General features: G+C 36.0%; 1 long non-coding RNA gene across 1 annotated transcript in view; it reads right to left on the bottom strand.

Moving 5' to 3' along the window:
• Positions 1-23,836, bottom strand: part of LOC129019080 (uncharacterized) — a 29,567-nt gene extending 5,731 nt beyond the window's left edge. The window contains exons 1-4 of the long non-coding RNA XR_008495500.2: positions 23,733-23,836; positions 13,962-14,010; positions 9,350-9,462; positions 7,734-7,897 (exon numbers count right to left, since the gene is read on the bottom strand). This is a non-coding gene — a long non-coding RNA (uncharacterized LOC129019080). The remainder of the gene's footprint in view (positions 1-7,733; positions 7,898-9,349; positions 9,463-13,961; positions 14,011-23,732) is intronic.
• Between the last annotated feature and the right edge of the window lie 423 nt (positions 23,837-24,259).

Genomic DNA, 24,259 nt, shown 5'->3' with positions numbered 1-24,259 from the left:
TAGTTCCCCTTGAGGGTTTTTATGGTTTTAGGTCTAACATGTAAGTCTTTAATCCATCTTGAATTAATTTTTGTATAAGGTGTAAGGAAGGGATCCAGTTTCAGCTTTCTACATATGGCTAGCCAGTTTTCCCAGCACCATTTATTAAATAGCCAATCCTTTCCCCATTGCTTTTTTTTGTCAGGTTTGTCAAAGATCAGATGGTTGTAGATATGAGGCATTATTTCTGAGGGCTCTGTTCTGTTCCATTGATCTATATCTCTGTTTTGGTACCAGTACCATGCTGTTTTGGTTACTAGCCTTGTAGTATAGTTTGAAGTCAGGTAGCATGATCATTAAAAATTCAGGAAACAACAGGTGCTGGAGAAGTTGTGGAGAAATAGGAACACTTTTACACTGTTGGTGGGACTGTAAACTAGTTCAACAATTGTGGAAGTTGGTGTGGCGATTCCTTAGGGATCTAGAACTAGAAATACCATTTGACCCAGCCATCCCATTACTGGGTATATACCTAAAGGATTATAAATCATGCTGTTATAAAGTCACATGCACACGTATGTTTATTGCGGCACTATTCACAATAGCAAAGACTTGGAACCAACCCAAATGTCCAACAATGATAGACTGGATTAAGAAAATGTGGCGCATATACACCATGGAATACTATGCAGCCATAAAAAATGATGAGTTCATGTCCTTTGTAGGGACGTGGATGAAGCTGGAAACCATCATTCTCAGCAAACTATCGCAAGGACAAAAAACCAAACACCGCATGTTCTCACTCATAGGTGGGAATTGAACAACGAGAACACATGGACACAGGAAGGGGAACATCACACACCAGGGACTGTTGTGGGGTGGGGGGAGTGGGGAGGGATAGCATTAGGAGATATACCTAATTCTAAATGACGAGTTAATGGGTGCAGAACACCAACATGGCACATGTATACATATGTAAAAAACCTGCACGTTGTGCCCATGTACCCTAAAACTTAAAGTATAATAATGATAAAAATAAAATATGTGAAACAAAATACCTATCCTCAGACTACCAAAAAAAAAAAAAAAAAAAAAAAAAAAAAGAGATGCCAGGACGGCAGAGTTATTCTCTAGGGCTGTGCACCTGACTACTGGACTTGTTAGCCAGGTAGAAGAGAATAATGGATATGATACAAGTAACAAGCAGCATCTGCCACACTTCAGAGAGCATATATGAATGCCACTTATCCTTTTTCATGTTGGCAGGGCCTTTGCATTTGTCATCTTTATATTTCTGTAAGCTCTCATATCTGGCCCATTGTTAAGTACTTAATAATTTCCTGTTTTTTAATATAAATTTGAAAGTATAAAAGCTTTAACATTTTCTTCCCAAATCAGCCTTAAAAAATGGTTTTAATAGGTTGAGAGTCAGAAGAAAAGAATAAGAGAAGCAGAAGAAATCTCTGTTCAATTTATAGTGTTTTTACTGTGGGCTATGGTTGCAAAAATTTTATCTAGGTTGGAATTCTCTAATGACCACAACTAGCTCAGATGTACAGGCCAATTTAAAGCCAATGTTCACAAATTGTAAAATAGTTGGAAACACACATTAAGAAAGATTGGTTCTGTGGTTTTAAATTTAGTTAGTTCCTAGATACCAAATGTATGGATTTTTAACTAGTCATATGGCTTCAAGAAAATAAAGCAAGAAAATCTCCTAGCAAATCACATAAAAGAGAAATGTCTTGGTTTGAATTATCAACCTTAGGGCTTCATCACAGTGTAAGTTTCAAGGCTTACTGTTTTTTAACAGCAGTGTTTTCTTGCAAACTTCTATTTGAGATATTTATGACAATGCTCTGGTAGTTTCTTTAATGGGGTTTCAACATTTACAATTGGGGAATGAGAACCACACATGGTGCCTGATTTTTGAGCCATGGTCTCTGAACAAAACCAGATAAATTCACTTTATACTCATCCTGCCTTAAGAATTCCTACTTTCTCATTACCAACCACGGACAAGCATACCTGTGGCCAGGTAAAGCTTGTTTTGCATTCAGGGGCCACTAGAGCAAGAGCTCCTTTTAAGCTATGACAAAGTAAAAGAAAAGTGGGCTGTTACTGAATCACAGTTAAGTGATCTTGGAATTTCAGGGGTGAAAAAAACATGAACCACACAAAACTAGAAAATTTTCCCTTGAAAGGGAATCATATGGAAAGCTTGGGAACAATTTACATCATGGAAAAAAAAATTCACTGGGCCAGAGATACTTAAATTTTAGGGTAAAATATAAAATATCTGTTCAACTTGACTAGGCAAAATTCCCCAGGCAAAAATTGAATTCTAGCTTGTGTCTTTCGAAGTCAGCTGTTACCTGGGCACCACACTTAACATTTATATTTTTAAAGTTAAAACAAATTAAATTGGTAGGAACATTAAAATATGACTTTCTAGGAAAGCCCATTGTCTCACTGGGAGTTACAAGAGGCTTTCCCTGGCTTTTCATTACTATGAAGGGTCTTTTCCTAGATTTTTCTTATATGAGGTTCATGAAAACATGGAACAAGGCTTATTTAGGTTTTAGACTTAGTGTTTCATACATTAATTTTTAACAAATATGGAATGCCTATTAAGTGCTAAGTCTGTTCTAGTCACTGGGAACACAACAGTTAACAGAAGAAACAATATCCCTGCTAGTAAATAGTGCAATGTATTAGAAGGTAAAATGCACTATATAAAAGAAAAATTAAAAAAGGAAAACAAGAATGGTAGAAGAGTAATGTCAATGATGACAGCAATTTTTTGAAAGATGGTTCAGAAAGGCCTCCTTGAGAAGATGATATTGGAGCAAAGACTTGTAGGAAATGAGAGACTGTTATATCTGAGAGAAGACCATTTCTGTATGGGTGTACAACAGGCTAAGGATCACTGAAGGGACATCAAGGACATCAATGTCATTGGAGTTGGGATTGGAAGACAGTATAGGAGGAAAGGTCAGCAAGGTTAAGAAGGCTTCATCACCAAGAGCCTTGTGGGCCACCGAAAGGTCTTTAGTCTGTACTCTCAGTGAAGTGGGAAGCCATTGGAAGCTGATGAGCAGAGGAAAGATGTAGTTTTCCTTGTGTTTTAAGAGAGTTGCTCTGATTATGTGAGAATAAACTGAAGGTAATTGATAACTTTGGTATCAAGCAAGGAGACCTGTTAGGAGTCTATTGTTACAATGCAGGTAAGAGAAGATGATAGCTTGGAAAACCGATGAGAAATTGTCAAAGTTTGAATATATGTTTAAAGTGGATTTAAGGAAATATGCTGATACATTGCGTGTTGCAACTAGGAGAAGAAGAAGAGTCAAAGATGAATCCAAGACATGGGACTTGATGATTGCACAGAGATATATTTATTTATTCTTATCTATGTAAATGCCAAAACAGAGATGAAAAAGCCTGTGGATAGGTCAAGTTTGTGGGAAAACAGTCAAAACATCTCCTGTACGTGTGCAGTTTGGAATTACACATCCAACTGAAGATGCTGAAGATGAAATTGCATACATAATTATGGAGTTCAAGAGAAAGACTAGGCTGAAAATAGAAAGTTGAGCTCTAAGTTTGCATTCCAATAAATGACAAATTTATAAAGGTCAATTTTTGGCCTCAACTGAGCAGTATAATTATTCTAGGAGATTTTCCAACATTCACATTTATTCATGCTTCATTCACTCAACAAATAATGACTAAACATTGTCCACATACTTGGGAGTGTACTTATACATGTATTATGCTCTCATGGGGTTCATGGCCAAGAAAGGGAATGAGAAGAGCCAGATTGTCCCAACACATGGTGGTAAGTGCATGTTATGGGCAGTGGAGTGTTGTATGGGGTAGAGAGCGGTGGCACTTCACACAGTTAAGAAGTTAGGGAAAGCCTCTGGGAAGAAGTCATTTATTAAGTGAGGTCTTAAGGATGAGAAGAAAATAGAAATGTAAAGACAGAGGGGAAAACTATTTTAATCAAGTGAGTACAATCTGTACAAGAGTTTACTACCAAGGAGAAAAGCATTGTATTTCAGAAAATGAATTTTTTTTTTCTTGGACATATTAACGTTGTCTAAGAGTTGGAGTTGGAGGTGGATGGGGTCAGAAGAACTAAGACCATAGAGGGCCTATTTAGGGAATTTGAATTTTAAGCTAAAATAAAAATAAAAGCAATAAAAATTACAAAAGAAGTGTTTTATCCATTCAATGTCCACCAAACAATCTGAGATTTTTCTCACTGAAATTAGGTTAACCATTTTTCATGTTTTGAACAAATTTTCCTATGAGATTAAAACCAATTTATTATTTTATTATACTTGATATACATACCTATTTTTATTAATGTATCTGTGTTACTTGGTTTCTAATCCCTAGTTCAGGTTTGATGCACACACAGAGGTAATTCTAAAGATCTGCAAAACCCCAAATCATACTTGTTTAGATTGCTGAGAAATCAGAACTCTGATGTTTTTTAGATAGCTGCAAATCTTGAAAAATCAATTAGCAGCAAACATCAAATGTCAGAGACCTATTTGTTGTACATACTGGGTATGAAAATAAAACAAGGTTTTTAAAAATTTCAGACAGCCCAGTTTCCTACCACCCGTTAATAGCAAATATTGGAACACACAGCCAAAGTTGAGTATCCAGTAACATAATGATAGTTCATAATACCTCAGGAGGTCTTTGCCAGAAATGTGTTGAATGGAATCTCTTGGAAGACCAAAAAGTGGAATAATGGAAAAAAGACATGACAGGGATAAAACCCATGAAAGGAAGCAAGTGTAGAAGTTAATGCAACAGATCCATTGTAGAAAAGGGAGGTGAGAAGACCAAAGGTTGATGGACAAATTTTAATCAAGGTCAAGACAGTGAAACTTGGTCTCAGAAACAATCTGGCACCTGAGAGTGGCTGCTAAAGTGAAACTAAATGGTTCAGACTGCCTTTCCAACCAAATGTAGCTGGATCCCTTCACACTCAGCCACGAGCATAGGCAAATGTCACACACAGTGACAAGCTACTAACGTCTTCCCAGATAACCCAAAGGTTTCAAGATAATTTGCAGGTAGTGAAATTTAGTGAATAAAATTCTGTTCTTCCTGAATTCAGTAATACGGTGTCATTCATTGTAAGGTCAAAATTGGCTGTGGGTAAAAAATGGCATAAACTCACTCAACCTAACAGTAAGATTTCTTCTCCATATTCAAGATAGTTAATATATCAACATACGACTTTTATGTTATAATATCAAAATAGAAAAATATTCTTACAGAGCAATTAAGCAATTCACTTATTCAGTCAAGTTTAATTGTTTTGTCTTCTAACTTTTGGTGCTCCTTTAAAAAATATTTTATTTTTAATATTTATTGGTACATAATAGGTATATATATTTATGGGTTACATGAGATATTTTGATACAAGCATACAATGTGTAATAATCACATCAGGGTAAATTGGGCCTTCATCACCTCAATTGTTTATTTCTCTGTGTTACAAACATTACAATTATACTCTTGTGGTTATTTTAAAATGTACAATAAATTCTTGTTAGATGTAGTTACCCTATTGTGCTATCAAATACTAGGTATTATTCACTCTAACTATATTTTTGTACTCATTAACTATCTGCACTTTCCTCACTCTACTACCCTTCCCAGATTCTGATAACCATCATTCTACTTTCTAACTCCAAGAGTTCAATTGTTTTACTTTTTAGCTCCTACAAATGAGTGATATTATGTGAAGTTTGTCTTGCTGTGCCTGGCTTATTTCACATAACATAATATCAGCCAGTTCCATCCATGTTGTCGCAAATGACAAGATCTCATTCTTTTTTATGGCCGAATAGTATTCCATTGTGTAAATGTACCATGTTTTCTTTATCCATTCATCTGTTGATGGACACTTAGGTTGATTCCAAATCTTGACTATTGTGAATAGTGCTGCAGTACACATGGGAGTGCAGATACCTAATCAAAATTATGATGAGATATCATCTCACTCCAGCTAAAATGGCTTTTATCCAAAAGATAGGCAATAATGAATGCTGGTGAGAATGTAGAGAAAAGGAAACCCTCATACACCGTTGGGAATGTAAATTTGTATAGCCACTATGAAGAAGAGTATGGCAGTTCCTTGAAAAGCTAAAAATAGAACTACAATGTGATTTGGCAGTCTCACTGCTAGATATATAACCCAAAGAAAGGAAATCAGTATATTAATATCCCATCTTTATATCAGTTTCTATTACACAGTTCAACAAATGGTCTCAAGGAGTTTCAGGGGAATTTAAAGAAATAACAGGCTGAAGTGATGGGTTCTTTTTGTGGATCAAGATTGTCTGAAATTTGCAATTTTCTATGAGTATTGTAAAGTTTCTTATCAAGACCAAACAGGCCAAAAATTCCCATTTATCCAAGAGGGTCAAAATAGCTATATTTTAAGGAGATAGTGCATAAAATTTGGGCAAGTCTTACATTTTAAGCAGAATGTTATATCTAGGTGTGTTTTTACTCTTTGGATCCCTAAACTAGTGAAGAGGATTGGAGAACAGTCAAGTTGGCCATAGGAAGAAATAATGTCAGACCAATCTAATTTTCTTTTGTGACAGAGTCACTAGCTTTGTAGATGGGAAAAGCAATAGGTGTAATATATCTTTCCTTCAGGAAGGCTTTGACTTTGCTCCCCAAGACATGCTCATAAACAAGCCAGAAAAATGTGGTTGTTTATTTATGTCAGATGTCAGTTGTGTGGCGGTTCAAGAGACTATTTATGAATGATTCAGAGTCAACATATGGGAGCCCATTTAGTGGCTCTCCAAGTTTGGCTACAGTTCAAAATGTAGAACAATGGCACATCATACTCTCTTAGAATTCAGAATGATTTGCTGATGACTTAGAAAAATGATCGACCTTAACTTCAGTTGATGGAGTTTTAGCAGAATGAATTCAATTATTTTTGGAATAATAGCTTTATGAAAACAGAGGGGAAGAGTTATTTTAAGGAGAGAAATGGAGAAAAATCTTTAGTTTAATTGTCTCTCTCCAAAAGATATGCTTACCTCCTAACTCTTAGTAACTGTGAATGTGACCTTATTGGATATTCAGATAGAACTAAGTTAATATAAAGTTATTAGGATAAACGCTAATTCAATATGACTACGGTCCTTATAAGAAGAGGAAAATGTCATGTGATGACAGAGACGCCCAGGGAAAAACGCCATATAATGGCACAGGGAGAGACTGGAGTGATGCAGCTGCAAGTCAAGGAATGCCAAGGTTTGACGAGCATCAGCAGAAGCTAAAAAAAGGCAAAAAAGAGATCTGCCCAGAGTCTCAGAGGGAGCAGTGCCCTACTGACACATTAATTTCAGACTTCTGTTTTCAACAACTATGGGAAAATAAATTTTTGTTACTTTAAACTGCCTGATATTTGGTACATTGTTACAGCGGTCTTAAGAAACTAATGCAATGACCCGGAGCAGATGTACCACCAAATGAAGTTGTGGGTATGAGTATGCATCGATGAAACAACAGAGATCTAGGGGTGATCCAGGGCCAATTATTTATTATCTATGACAATAGACCAAACATTGCACTTGAATAGACCTTAGTTTTCTGTACTTTATAAAGGAGAGATGCTGGAGTATAATGTAATTAGATCACATTTTCATAAACAGTGTTCTATTGGGTGTATCCTTCTCCAGAAAACAAATGCTTACCTTTATAAAATTTTGCATAACATTTTAGGCACTGCACAGCCCTTTTGCAGCCCAGCACATGGTCCCCAGTTTAGATCCTCTGCATGAAATCATGCTGCCTTAGAAGAAAGCCACACTGTGGTGATATTCTCTATCATCTTCTCATGGCAGGAATGACCAGTAAACTAACAGGAAGAAACGGAGTCCTTAATGTATTTAATCTTCTGCGCTTTGCCACCTCTCTAACCAGACGTATTGTCCAAGAACCTGGACAAGTTCTATATTCACTACAAAGCTCTTCTTTGTACTGTTTTACTGCCCTATCTTTAATATTTATTATTAGAACTTCATGGTATAACACTTGATTACTTGTATCTTCAGGAATTGTTTAATGTTTTCCTCACTTATGCAAATAGAATATGAAATATGGCTCCTTGAGTGATGAAAGGATGGTAAGGATGAAAAAGCGAAAACCACACACACACACACACACACACACACACACACCAGAGAAACCCTCACACCCATAGTCATTCATTATGGGAACCGCTGCTGAGGATTTTAATTCCAGCTTTAGTCTTCCTAAACATCAATGTATGGTAGGTGGTGGTAAATATTTCTTTCCATATTCGAATGAGAAGTGCAGAGAGAGGGATGGAGGAAAGGAAAGAGGGGAAGAAAGAAAAGAGTGAGCTTGTATATTGTGATTAATGATTACCTGTAAACTTCAAGACAGACAAAATGAAATATGTGGACACACTTTATTGGGGGAGGAGGAGGGTCATAAAAATCGCCCTCATCGGCCGGGTGCGGTGGCTCACGCCTGTAATACCAGCACTTTGGGAAGCCGAGGCGGGTGCATCACGAGGTCAGGAGATCGAGACCATACTGGCTAAAATGGTGAAACCCTGTCTCTACTAAAAATTAAAAAAAAAAAAAAATAGCTGGGCGTGGTGGCGGGCGCCTGTAGTCAGGAGGCTGAGGCAGGAGAATGGCGTTAACCCGGGAGGCGGAGCTTGCAATCAGCCGAGATCGCTCCACTGCACTCCAGCCTGGGGGACAGAGCGAGACTCCGTCTCAAAAAAAAAAAAAAAAAAAAAAAAAAAAAAACCCTCATTGTTGTTAGTTTAACATTTTTAAATTGAATTATGGGTCAACATTACACATAAGCTTTAACAACAAGCTTGATGATAGCCACCAGTGTGGATGATGAGAACACAGGTTCACCCCGAAGTCCTTTCAAAGCACCAACCACATAAGAAAAATCATTACACTCTCAAAAGTAACAACACCAAAACAAAGTCTCAAAGATTGAGCAGATAATTCCGTGGAGGCCTATTCAGAGCACCTCCTTCCGTTATAGTCAGTTTCCTTCCACATGACGTTTATTTCTTTGTCAGATATTTATAGCCCTAATACCAAAAGTCCATTGAACATCAGCCATTAATACAGTAACATAAAGCAGATTTATATATTCAGCTTGTCTAATACTCTATTGGGAAAGGAAGGCATTGCTCAACATAATAGCCTCCATTCTTAAGAGATATTCATTTTAAAATGTTGTCTTATGAATACAAGATGAGTTGAAACTTGTGTGCTCTAAATATTTTAAGGGATTTATGTTTGCATTAACTGACCTTTTAATCAAACTTCAATGCATTGCTACCACTGCAGAGGTTTCAGGAAGAAAAATATTACTTGTGGTTTTCAAAGTTAAAAGTTTTCCAGTAGAAAGGAAGTCTAAAAAGTTCTTCAAAGAGGATATTATGAACATATTGTCAGACTTGTTATTATTTGTAGAAAATATTCCTATGTTAAATTATAGTGTGGATTTAAAAAAACTTTCTTATTACTTTATCTTGAATACTTTCTAAGAAAGTACTGTAAATTTGCATGTCTGCATTTGTGTGTTGTTAAAAATATGTAATATCTTACCTCCCTGGCCTCTATTTGCATATTTTATTTTTATATGATGTATTTCAGTTTCTAAAATATTGGCAGAGTCTTCAAGAACTAGAACATCTGGGGCTGGGCATGGTGGCTCAAACCTGTAATGCAGGCACTTTGGGAGGCCAAGGTGGGCAGATGACTTGAGCCCAGGAGTTCAAGACCAGCCTGGGCAAGATATCTACAAAAAAAAAATAGAAACCCTGTATCTACAAAAACCTGTATCTACAAAAAATAGAAAAAATTAACCAGGTGTGGTAATGCATACCTATAGTCCCAGATATTCAGGAGGCTGAAGCAGGAGGATCGTTTGAGCCTGGGAAATTGAGGCTGCAGTGAGCAGTGATTGTGCCACTGCACTCCATCCTGGGCAACAGAGTGAGAGCCTGTTAAAAATAAAATAAAATAAAATAAAGCCTGGCATATGTGGTAGTTGGATCTTACTCCATTGATCATTTCCTCCCTCGTGATTCATTCTTTCTTCCTATCCACTGCACTTTCCCCTCAACTAGAAACCTATTTTCTGTATTCCCCAAATAACAGAATCCTCAATTTTGCACCATTTTCTCTTTCTCTTCACCTCTTTCTCTTCACCTCCAGACTTCTTGAGGGAAAAGCTCATACGTTGGTTCCACTTTCTCAGCATCCATTTATTCCTTAACCCGTTATAATCTGAACCAAGTCTCCAACCACTGCCTGCAATCTCTCTTCCTCCAGTCCGTAATAACAACACATATTAGTGGCATTTTGTTTATTTTGTTGGCTTTGTCAATGCATTGAGTCTTAGGTAAGCAAATTTGGGACAACATAGATTTTGCCATATATAGTGTTTTCAAAATTAAGCAATTAAACTTTCTTAAATGTTATTCAGATGCCCAATATAGACGTGCGGCTGACATAACTGAACTGAGATGAGGCTACATTGTACTAATTAGAAATATATTTGAATGCCAGTTTTAAAAATTCCTGACTTATAAAGGCTTTAAAAGCAAGGAAATCATTTCTGTAATTATATAACAAGATTGAGTTAGGTTGCCACTGTTAGTGGTTTAGCTTCTGTTGTTCTTGAACTGGTAATGAAAATGGTGATGCAGCCATAAGCACTGGGTCCACTGTTCAAAGCAAAAAGCTGGTAGAAGATAAGAAAGGAGTGGAGAGTCACTCTACTTGACCTCATTAATTCCAGGAAAGCAAAACCTTTCCTAGAAGTCCTTCCTGCAGTCAGCCCCCTAAATGCAGAAGAACTCAGTTGGCCGACCGTAGCTCCAAGGCAGCCTGACAGAGAACAGGCTTGTCATAATGGGCCAGATGAATTGTGATTTATTGCTTGGGAACAGAAGAACTCTGAACAAGATCAAGGTTCTATCAGTGATAAATAAGGGAGGCTAAGGTATTGAGGAACCATATAATGTTATTTACACTACCTACTTTCTAATCTGCCTCATCTACTCACCTTCCTCTTTCTCTTTCTGTAATCTTATTGCATGGAAGAAATTTTTGATGAAGACAATTGTCTATTTTTCTTAAAATCATTTTTTTAGCTAGTGGTATGTCTCGAACACTTTCTTAATAGTTCATTGAGATAAAGTCATAATATTTTTTTTCTTTCTTCGCTACCCTCACTCATTGCCCCATTGGGATTGACTGCAAATTGCAATTTTCTATAGAAAGAATCAGTAATCCTTTCTACACAGTGGCCTTGGTGATTTCAAAACTTTAAGAACATTTAAAATATTCAAGTTCTTTCTCCAAAAACTGGTGACTTTCTGCTGCTGAGCTCCTGAAAGTTTTTGAGAAGAAAGTTGAAAGGTTGAAAATGGTGCTGTGTTTATTTGAATATCTGAAGGGTAAACTCCAAGCTACTTATCTGAAAACAAATATTCTCTGAAACCTGAAGAGTAAAGAAGTATAACTTGACATTTCTTCTGCAAGAAAAAAACAAGAAGATGGTGACTTTCAAGACCTCAGTCAATGAATAAAGTTTTGTGACCACAGTGAGGTACGGTGGCTGAACTAAATATTTTCCTTAAATATTTTAGTAATTTAGAACTGATATTCTATGTATATCATGAAACAGAAAGACCAGATAAGCTATAATATGAAAGCAATATAATTCAAATTAAATGGAAGAACACATAATAAAATACAAAACTTCTCAAAAAAAATCTCCATTATGCTTGTTTGTAGCAGTATATATTCCTAACTGTATTAATGTATAATAGTTAATACAAATCATAAAGCATATAATAAAAATTAATGTAATTTAGTATTCTCTTTGGTAATAATAAATATCATTTGTTGAGTAGTTAATAAAATTATAAGTGCAAGTTCAGAACATTTTAGGTTCTGTTTAAAAAAAAAAAAGCAAACACAAATACTCATTATTCTTGGTATTATGTGTTCAGCACATTACTGCGGTAACCAGGGCAGTAATGTCAAGACAAAGGTCAGGGTTGGCTTTAAGAAAGAAGCCTGAGAACCAGAACTACATAAAGGCCAGAAAATCAGTGTCTACATGCTAAAGGCAATTTTCAGGAACAAGTACCAGGAGCAGATCAACAAAACAAATAAGATCAACAAAACAAATAAGGAAGGTGGTTTTATGAACCCAGAGGGGCAGTGATTATGAGTTGTGGTGCCACTTTATTCAACCTTATCTGCTTGGAAGTTTTTCTCCCACACCATTAAACCCCTCACTGAACCAAACTTTTGTACAGACTGCAGCCAAGAAGGGTTGTATTTTGGCTTTCTTGGACCTCTTCATCCACATAAATATTAAAAATTGTATTTCATGACTTAATGTTCTAATTGTGTTTTCTTAGATTCTGTATTTGTCTATTTGGCATCGATTCTTCACAGGGCCAATACTGAATTTATAATATTTTATTATTATCTATATTCTTGTTGCTCTGGCATTTGGGAGCCTTGTAGACCACGGAGAAACTCCTCCTCCCAGGGCTAGCTAATTCCTAAAGATAATAACAATTTGCCTATGAACGCAGGCCTTTCATATGCAAACCAAACAATCCATTAATTACTTCCTTATCTAACTCTCACACACTAAGCCAATGTTTGCCCTGCCTTAAATTATCCCAGGGCCAAGTATCACTCAAGTAGAGGCCATCCCTATAGCCCAAAGCCCAGCCAGAATTTTTAAAGCAAGCCCAGTTCTAAACCGTTTGCTCTGCCCTGTTTTTCCTATGGAAAACCCAATAAAGCCTGTGGTCCAGTGCTTTCTCTTTGCTCCTTTCTGCCTTCTGACAGACACCCATGCTTTCTCTGTGTCCCTGCATAGCATGAGATGTCTCCTCTCTGGGACCTTTGAGTATGATAAACTTCTTTCTTCCAAACCTCCTCATTTCCTCCTATGAATACACAATCTTTACCAACCATATCATATACAACATTTACAGTCTCAGAATTCTGAGTTGGGATAAATATGTTGACATTATGCATTAAAACATTTAAAAATCTGTAAGTTCATTTTTTTTCTGATTTTAAAATAAATTAAAATGTTCTTATAGGTCCCTAAAAGTATCATGGGCCTTTGACAGTAGGTCACGTCTGCCTAGTGGATAAGTTGACTGTGGAGTCAGAGATGGCTTGCTTTTGCTGACATCCTTGTAAGCTCTTGAGAAACTGAATTAGAAACAGAAAATGGTCAGTCTATGTGTAATAAACAGAACTCTGGCCCACAGACTCTGCAGCAACCATTGCAGGAAACCAGTTACAATCTCTTAAGATTGGTCCAGAATGGTCACGATTTGGTCAACAACTGCCAGCCTCCTTATTTTTCATCTTTTTTTTTTTTCTTTTTTCCAATTCAGAACCAACCAGAGAAAGCTAAATGTGATCCCCAAACCAATCACATAAGATGTCTCACTCTTTGCTAGCCTACCTCCATTGACTCCAGTGCTGTCATGACAATGACCTCAATTAAAACATACCTAACACCTTTCCTTTTCTCCACTCTAAAGCTTCTCCACTGCTTTGTCTGCCTTTCAGTCTCTGACAAGTTGAAGTGGTGGCATGGATGCCCTTGCTGTAGCAAGCTCTGAATACATATCTTATGTTCGTTCTCATTTGGATGGTCTTTATTTCCACACGCCCTATGTTCCTTGAGGTTTTTAGTTAGGACACTTTCTTCCCACTGAAAGCCACCTGTCCTGTACATCTTCTAAAGAAAATGTTGATAATGTGTTCCAAGATGAAAAACAGATAATCCAATGAGTTTATCTATAAAAATGTAAGAATACAAAATTTCTAAATGTCTATGCTTCTTTTTTCAGAGAAAATTCTTACATGAAAGCCAGAAACACAGGAATCTCATTTTCTAAGTATTTTCTTTATCCTAAGAAAACACAAAAAAGTGAATAGAGTTAAGTGTAGACTAGCAGCGCCAGCACAAGTATCACCTGGGACCAAGTTAGAAATGCAAAATTTTGGCTCCCACTGCAGACCTACTCTGGAGATCTGACGTACTTTGAGAACCATGGCTCTGAAGCAGATTATCCTGGATGGGCTCTTGAAATTCTCTGAGGCTTACTTTCTTCATATATATATACAACGTAGTTACGAATTCTTTGTTTCCAAATTTAAACATTTGTTGTGAGTATCAAGTGATTAATGTCCTGAAAACATGTTTTCATGATGATTTCTCTGAAGAAAGAAAAGATGAACTCTGCTATATAATATTTTTAAAGTCTTTAAGAGAGGAGTTGGGTTTTATTTTAGACAAGCAATTGAAAGTAGGTGGGATTTAAATTAGTTTTGAAAAAGGAAATGACATTCTAGTTGAGGAGAAAGGAGATTGTCAATCACTGTGCCTCCTTCCTAGCTCTTCAAATATGGCTAGCTCCAGGCTGCTTATGACGATGATCCTAAAGTTGAGTCCCAGAAGCTACAGTGGATGAGTCACTTATACATAACACTTATTAGGTCAGCCACTTAATAACTGTGTTTCATTGAACAAATTTTTCATCCTGCTTGAAATTTCGTCTTCTTATCTGTCAAATGAGAATAGGAGTGTGTATTAGGCTATACAAGAAGCATGGCTGGAGGGGCCTCAGGAAACTTAAAATCATGGGAGAAGGCAAAGTGGAGGCATGTCTTACATAGCTGGAGCAGGAGAAAGAGAGGGAAGAGGGAGGTGCTATACACTTTTAAACAATCAGATCTTGTGAGAACTCACTATCATGAGAAGAGCATGGGGGGAAATCTGCCCCCATGATCCAGTCACCTCCCACCTCCCACCAGGTCCCTTCTCTAACACTGGGGATTACAATTCAACATGAGATTTGGGTGGGGACACAAATAAAAACCATATCAGAGTGAAAATATTTATCTCACAGTGTGACTATAAGCAGTAATTGAGGTCACTTATATAATGCATTCTTCCCAAGAAATATTAGCAGGAAGGATAAGAGTAAGATATTAAATCTTTTTTTCTGTTACGCTGATCTATGCAACTGTAATTTGACTTAAGTTCCTCTCAGATGGTATTATGGGACTATTCTTATTGTTGAGTTGCATCAATAATTAGCTCCCATGTTGACTCTGGTATCTGCGATTACTCTCTCCTTTTTTTAGAATACTTTGCCTTTGATAATTGCCATGCTAATAAGTAGCAAGGAATATTTGAGCCCACCAGTCAGGCTGTTCTTTTTGTTCCTGCTGATGTCCACATGGGGGTGTTGACACCCAAGACTGATGGCACAGATATTTGTTCGAAGATACTGATGTCTAATGTGGAGGTGCTACAAGGGTGGCCACCAATATAGTCACCATCCTAATGTTGCTGTTTCAGTGACATCTTCATCACCACTACCAATGTTGTAATTGCTGATGTCTCACATTTTAAATGTCCTAAAGAAATTGTGGGAAAAAAAGAGCTCTCTCTTTTTTTTTTTTTTTTGGTTTTTCACTCTTCTTTGACATTCCTTAAACCTGTTATTTGGTCCTGAGGCTATGAGATAGTTTGATTGACATTGCTGTGCTATTTAAAAAATCATGCCATTTCAGCTGGGTGTAGGGGCTCACACTTGTAATCCCAGAACTTTGGGAGACTGAGGCAGGCAGATTGCTTGAGCCCAGGAGTATGAGACCAGCCTGTGCAACATGGTGAAATCCTGTCTCTACACAAAAATACAAAAATTAGCTGCACATGGTAGCACATGCTTGTAGTCCCAGCTACTCGGGAGGCTAAGGTGGGAGGATCATTTGGGCCCAGAAAGCAGAAGTTGCAGTGAGCTGAGATCGTGCCACTGAGCTCCAGCCTAGGTGACACAGTGAGAGCCTGTCTCAAAAAAAAAAAAAAAAAAAAAAAAAACCCAAAAAACAAATTATGCAATCTCATCAGTGCTGCCTAATTATCTTCAAACCAAGCCCTGTGTCTCTTATTTATCAGAAGGCCCTTTCTTCCTTAATATAAATATAAATGGTGCCTTATGGGTTCTACCTGACTAATTCTCTGAGTTTGCATTAAGACCTTGAGTTCTAGACAAAACACAGCCTAAATTTGGGTTGACACCTCTTATACATGTATTCATAGAAAAAAAAAGTGTGTGTGTGGAGACATTTTAAAGATGTAAAGCCTTATAAGAACAATGTAGTTACAACCCATCATTATCATCATGACTTTAACCTTGGTGTGGTGGACAGACAGTAAGGTGGCGTCCATGATCTTCACTTCCTAGTGTTCATGCCGTTGTGTAGTCCCAGCCCCTGTGACTTGCTTTTAAACAGTAGAATATGAAAGGTGATGGGCTGCCCCTCCCATGATTTTTATTACATAAGATTCTATCTTGCTTGAAGACCCACTAGAACAATTTCCTCTCATTGGTTTTGCAGAAGCAAGCCAACATGAAGTAAGTAGCCATGCTAGAGAAGCCCATATAGTAAAGAACTATAGGAGCCTGTATAAGCTGAGAGCGACCTCCAGCAAGAAACTATAGCCCTCAGACTTGTAGCCTCAAATAAATGAATTTTACCAAAAACCCAGAGGGGTTTGGAAGTGGCTACTTCTCCATTTGAGCCTCTGCTGAGACCTGGATTGCAGCCCCATGAGATTCTTAGGCAGAGGAAACAGCCAAGCCATGCCCAGATGCCTGACTCACAGAGACTGTGAGATAATAAACTGTGGTTTTAAGTGGCTAACTTGGTAGTAATTTGTTGTACAGCGATAGAAACTTAATACTCCATGTTAAAGAAACAAAATATGGGGGGAGTCATTTTATTATGAATGCTTGAATACCCTTCTTAACTAATTTTTTAAAAGATGTCTTAAGCTGTTTTTTACATGCATTTATTATTATGGCTGTAGAGTAGTATAGTTTGCTTTATTGCTATTTCCATTACAAAAACAATGAACAGTTTATGCCTAATGGAATTATAATGGTGTATTTTAAGGCATGTGACCTTCATAGTAAAGAATTAGGAATTTCCAGTTAAACATGATTAAGTGAACATACGTTTTTATGTCTGCTTAATCAAGAAACTCACTAAAATAGTAATAAAAATAAAACAGGCATAAATCTAAAAGGAGCTAAAGAACAGGGAAAGTGGCAGTACTAGATAAAGATTCCAATTACAATTTTTGATATTGGAAATGCAAACGGACAAGTGGCAAGGCAACTGACTTGAAAGAGGGAAGAAAGTTCACATTTAACTGCACATGAAACCCCAGAAACACTTAGGAGTTTAACACGGCAGAAACCTTTGAACATGGGAGCACAGAATAGTATTAAAAATAAGAGGTTCTAAGTCTCAGCAAAAAGCAATTAAGTCCTCTTGTGTCTTCATCTCAAGCAACACAATTAACCGCTTCCTGTATTAACAGAAATAGAAGTTTTCTCTACACAGACAGTGTATCTTGTGGGTTCTAGATTTGGGGACATGAGCACCTGAAGGCAGACATGAAGCATAATATTGAAATCAAGACAACAATTCAACAGTGATACAGGGGCTTTTAGAATGCCTCACCTCCCCAGTTTTCCCCAGCTCAGCTCCTGAACAGGGCAAAGGGGATGACTCTCTGGAAAAACTAAAAAGTCAAAAAGAAACTATCTCTGGACAGTGAGAATTTGAGAATTTACTAATAAAAGAACTCAGCTAGCCAATATTTCTGGGAAGTTCATTGGTCAAACAGATCCTTGTTTATATTCACGTATGCAGAGTTTGCCTTGAGGATTGTAATGACTCAAACACAGACTCACAGGTGTTCTCTTTCCAGTAATGGTGTACTACGTATTTTGGAATAAGTCTCTCGTTGAGAACACCTAAGAAAGGCAGGCAGAACTTTTAGAAATTATGTTTGAATGCATCAGAGAGCTGCTAAGGTAAATGATTATGAGGTCTAAATCCAATCCAGGAACATTTTCAGGACTTCTGGACCTATTTCCTCACAGAGATTCTATTTTGTAGAAGGCTAGATAGTAATTGTTTCTGATTTTGTAGGCCATTTGGTCACTGGCACAACTGATCAACTCTGCCATTGTAGTACCCAAAGTAGCCGTAGACAATATTACATAAATGGATATGGCTGTGTTTCAGTTAAATTTTATGGATAAAAACAGATTTGATGAATGGGCCATAATTCCCTGACCTCTTCTCCAGAAACATTTGTCAGTTATGAATGAGGTGAGCTTTCAATATACTCATAGCACTAAGGGGACAAAATTTAGTGCTAGAGGCCCACAAAGAAGATGTCAGCGGCTTTGGATTGGGGCCCTAAAGGGTTGTTCTTTAGAAATAAGAGTAGGCTGGGAGCAGTGGCTCATGTCTGTAATCCCAGCACTTTGGGAGGCAGAGGCAGGCAGATCATGAGGTCTTGAGTTCAAGACCAGCCTGACCAACATGGTGAAACCCCATCTCTACTAAAAATACAAAAATTAGCCAGGTGTGGTGGTGTGCACCTGTAATCCCAGCTACTCAGGAGGCTGAAGCAGGAGAATAGCTTGAACCCTGGAGGCGGAGGTTGCAGTGAGCCGAGATCACGCCATTGCACCCTAGCCTGGGTGACTGACTGAGACTCCTCTATCTCAAAAAAAAAAATAAATAAATAAAAACTAAAGTAATCTAGAAATAGACCGGTCCTTGACAAGATTAAGACCTAGCTTCAATTCATCTCCATCCCTGATTGGATTAATTTGACTGGTCTTTACTAATAGGCTAACCTAGCCTTCTCAAAGCATACATATATTCTACCAGGATGATAATATGATCTTTCATAGCCTCCTATTAATACTATAGTTTCTTACATATAAAATATCCTGAAAGAGCCAAATAGTAAATCTTTTAGGCTTTTGGGGTCAAAATATTCCAACTACTGTAGTGCATGAAAGCATTCACATGTAATAGGTAAATGAATGAGCATAATTAGGCTTGTTGCCCCCAAAAAACTTTGCTTACAAAAACAGATAACACCCTGGATTTTGCCTGTGAATCACATTTTTCTGACCCCTTTGTTAGAATACAATATTTACTTGGTATTACATTTTAGGTCAAGAGTGATATTTTTGGAGCACTTTTTACAAATATGCTTATATCGTCTTCAAGGTTACATTGTTTCTGTTGAGAAGTAGCTGTTAGTCTTATTGCTATCACTTTTTCTTTTTTTCCCCCTCTAGCTGCACTTAGATTTCCTCTGCATTGAATTTCTGTAATTTTTCTACAACATTTTTAGGTTTCTGTTTTGGTTTTGCTTGGGGTTTTAATAATCCAACTATTCGTTCTTAGGTTTCTTGTTTCGGTTTTGCTTTAAAACTATTTGGATTATGTAGTGATTCTTAAATCCATGGTTTGGTGCAATTTTGTTGGTTTGGGAAAACTTGAGTAATTATCTGTTCGAATATCACTTTTCCATTTTACTCCCCTCTTATGTTCTTCTGGGGCTCTAATTACCCAGGTTTTAGATGATTTTACCATGTCTTGTGTTTCCTATGTACCTTTTTCTATTGTTCATCACATGCCTTTCTGAGTTTAATTCATTTCATCAGGAGTGTCTGCTCTCTTGTTAAATCTAGTCTTTGAGTTCTCAATTTATTTTTCCGCTCTAGAATTTTATCAGTTCTTTATAACTTCCAATTCTCAGCCTAACATTCTCAATCTGCAATTTATTTTCTTCCACTTGTTTATTTTCTTGAACATATTTTAAAACTGGTTTCTTATTACTTCATTGTTATCCCCTGTGGGTCTGTCTCTATTGTCAGATGTTTCTCTTAGTTTTGTTCCATTTGATCCTGTCTCTTCCCATAGTTCAGAATATTTTATATGTAAGAAACTATAGTATTAATAGGAGGCTATGAAAGATCATATTATCATCCTGGTAGAATATATGTATGCTTTGAGAAGGCTAAGTTAGCCTATTAGTAAAGACCAGTCAAATTAATCCAATCAGGGATGGAGATGAATTGAAGCTAAAGTAAAAATGAAATGCAGCATTATTAGGAAAAACAAAAAGTGAGAGATTTTTTCATTGGTAAACCTGTTCAAAAGGAAATTTGAAGCTAATAAACAGAAGTGAGAAAAATGAACAATAGAGATAGCAAATAAGTATCAATAAGTGAACATTGATGCTATAAATCATAATATTTTATGGGCTTAAAATGTGTTTAGAATTAAAATATACTGCAGCAATAGCATATAACTTAGGATAGGGTATTTGGAGCTAAATGTTGTAACACCTCTACATTATTTGGTAAGTGATAAAAGTACTAATTTATGTTAGACTTGATACATCAAAAATGCATTTAGCAAAATCTAGAGTAAACACTAAAATAATAGCTTAAAAAACGTAACTACCAAATTAATGAAGTAGAAAAAATGAAATAGAACAAAGAAACAAAAAACTAATCCAAAAGACAGCAAACAAAAAGAGGAAGCAAAGAATCATAGAATAGTCAAGAAAATAAGAAGTAAATAGTGAGGGGAAAATCTTAATCCTAAATATATTTGACAAGACTACATTGCATGTAAATAGAAAAAACACCCCAAGTAAAGGTTTGAGTGTTAGATAATATTAAAAAGTTAAAAAGACCAACTATATTTTGACTCTAAAAGCCACACTTTAAATGCAAACAAACAGAGAAATTGATAGTAAGCACACACACACAAAAGACTATGCCGAAAATAAAAAGTAACACTAGCCCCAGGAAAGGTCTATCTATATTGGTATTAGAAAAAAAGACTTGAAGGTAAATTTTTTAATGTACAGAGAGATATTTTGTAATGGTAAATAGTTTATTTCACCAGGAAAGTATAAAACACCACTTAAAAAAACCCCCAAAACCAAGTAAATGGAGACATAGTGGGGAATTTTAACCCACCTCAGCACATGATAGAAGAAGTAGGTCAAATAATTCCTAAGAATATGAATTTGGGCATTATTAACAAATGGTTCAGCTGACATATATAGAATGCTGCACACAATAGCATGCAGAATGTGTGTTCACTTTAGGTACATAAGAACCATTTACCAAAAATAAACATATGCTGGCCCATGTTGTCTGTCTCTACCAATTAAAATCATATAGAATATATTCTTTGAACATCAAAAAATGTCATTTATTTCCAGTTTTTAAAAATCTACATTTGTGTTACCCATTATGCATAAGTTTGGCTTTTGCTACATCCCACAAGTCTCAATAAATGCTATGTTTCTTATAATTTAGTGCCAAATATTTTCTAATTTCTATTGTTGTGTCATCCTTTATCCATGAATTATCTAGAAATAAACTTCTTCATTTCCAAACTTAGGGAGCTTTAAAATGTATCTTTTTGTTATTTCACCTGCATTTTACTATGTTTAAAAATATATTCTATATTATTTAAACCCTTTGAAATTGGTAAAGACAGAATGCTGACTATAATCTCAAGAACTTAGGAAAAATAAAACTGATAGAAAATAGAAGACAGAAAATAGAATAAATAAGAGCAGATAGTAACATAGAAAATAAAGCTAACATAAACTAAACTGAAAGTTAATTCTTGGGGAAAAAAATGACAACACCCATAAACCCCTAGTAACAGGAAAAAAGGAGAAAAGCACTAAAAATAGCACTAATGAAAAAGATGAAAAGCTACTAACAATCTTATAGACACCAAAAAATGGTAAAATGTTGTAAATAAATATGAAAGTTTAGAATAAATGGGAAAATAAAAAAGCATATCTTACCAAAACTGAAACTGTAAAAAATCAAAGTTTATATGGTCTTGTAGTTATTAAGTAAATTGAATCTGCAATTTAAAAACTAAGCATAAAGTGGCTTCATCATTAGCATCAAATTCATGCATACTATTCTAGAGAACGGCAAAAAGGAGATGTAATTCCTAAGTCCTTTTAACTTAGTAGAAGTATGGACATTAGACTTGAAAAAATACTTCACAAAAGAGATCTTAAAATGACCAATAAATATAAAAAGGCCTCAAATCATTAATAATCAAGGAAGTGCAGCAAACAGAAGAAAATTTCAACAAAATGTATATCTATATCTTAGAAGGCAAAAAGAGCATATACAGTGCTTATAAAATCAAAATACTGTAAAAAATGAACATTCACAAACTGAGAAGATATTTCAGAGTTTGAAAGATCCTAGCAGAAAACCTTTAAAAAGAATATGTGGAAGATGAGTTGATGAAAACATCTTTAAAATCAGAACAAAAAAGAAAAAGCTGAAGAGAATGAGAATGAAAAGATAAGCCATTCCCTGCCTCCCCCCATGATATCTAACATGAGTTGGATCCTTACTATTCTGAGCTCCTTATTATGAAGGTCTGTGGTTTTTCCATTCTTGTTATGCATGAAAGGTAATATGGAGAGCTATATATATTTTAACCTGCTCAATAATCAGTATGAAGATTTGGGAAACGTTTCACCAATCAACACTTTTTCGTTGAAGGCTTTGTCTTCACTGCCTACAACAGAGGTTTCCAAACTTTTCCGGATTAGCTATTCATTTTCAGATTTTACTCATGTATTTTATGTACCAATATTTATGACTACCCTGAAATGTTATGTTTGCAATGATAAACTGGAAAATCTATGTAAATTTATACACAATGACTATCAGAGCTTCTGATAGTTATTCCCAAAATACTCATAATAGTAAACCTCAGTTGTTAGAAACATTAAAACCATATGCAAATTGCTGAATAAAAGACTTGTTAGCCTCAGTTACATTATGTATAATATGAGAACATCCTGACTCGTGGCAACACTGCAAATATTAAATGACTCAGCATCATCTTTGTCATTAGTTATTATAAGCATTAATTATTAATATTGTCATTATCATTTCACATTCAATTGAGCTGATATAATTCTATACCAGAGCAGAAAAAATTTAGTTTATCTGACAGAGGCTTCTTGTTGGTAACTGCTCAGTTTCTATTCTGCTTTTTCAAATAATGAAAGAGGTTCACTAGCCCATGTTACCATTTTTGTATATTACTACTAATCTTGATACACCAGCTTGGAAATCACTTGCTAAATTAAGGAAATAAGGAAATCTTAAGATCTTCTTTTAAATTGATGATTTATAGAGTTATATCAGAATACTTCTCTTTTTATTACTCCATTTAAATCAAATATAATATGCTTTTAAAGCAGAAATAAAACATATTCAGTAAAAAACCTTGAATAATAGTGATATTATTTAGGTTGTGATTCAAGTTACAGGTAATTCACATAGATCTCCAGAATCATTTTTCTGCCTCATAATGGATATATAAAGTTATATGCATAAAATATGAGTAAGTTAATGCATCTGATATGGAAGTGGTGTGCTTGGTGTCCCACCAGAATATTTGTGAATAATTTTAAAAGATGTTTCATTTTCAAAGCCTCCTGTTAACTGGAGGAAAAGAGAGGGGCTTCAACTGCAAATAGAGAGACTTAAATTAGTTATGAAGTCAAATGCCCAGATGAGAGGATGATTTAACACGGAAATGGGATTTTTGAGAAACCATCTTTTCCAGAGCTTTTACATAATGCTATTCCAGAGGCTAGAGATTTGTATATTCATTCCCCACTCTCAGATCCACCCTTTTGAGTCCTCCAAATACTAACGTATTTACTGGCATTGTGGATGTCATCGCCATATTCTTTCCAATGATTTCATATCGAGGCATGATTCAAACCTCTGGTTTATTTCACTGCAAGTGGACCTTGCTTGAGAGCCATTAGAACACATTTTTGGAACGGTTTATTATGGCTAGTGTTCCCTTATTGGAATGCTAAACACAAGGGAGTTATTTATATCCTACTGCTCAAGGTCATCGCCAAGGTCTAATTGCAAAAATTCAAAAAATTGCAACCTCAGGCATAAATGGATTAAGGGAAAAGCCCGACAATTACACCGACTAGCCAACATCATAGGACCCCTGCAATCCAGGCCATCGCAGGCCAAGGTTTTTGAAGGAAGCCCTCAAAGAAAGGAAGACCCTTTTATTATCTGGATTCATGTGAGTTTGCCATTTTGCCACCTGGTGGTTTTCTGCTGTAATTACAACCATTTACCAGTTGACAGGGAAACAATTTCACCACAAACTTAATGAGACGAAGTCTTGTGATTTTGAGAAAAGGGAGGCAGCCATATATAATT

The sequence above is a fragment of the Pongo pygmaeus genome, chromosome 17 (assembly GCF_028885625.2).
Source record: "Pongo pygmaeus isolate AG05252 chromosome 17, NHGRI_mPonPyg2-v2.0_pri, whole genome shotgun sequence".
Classification (NCBI taxonomy): Eukaryota; Metazoa; Chordata; class Mammalia; order Primates; family Hominidae; genus Pongo; species Pongo pygmaeus.
Note: the sequence above shows the minus strand (reverse complement) of the source record. Positions and strands in the feature narration are given on the sequence as shown.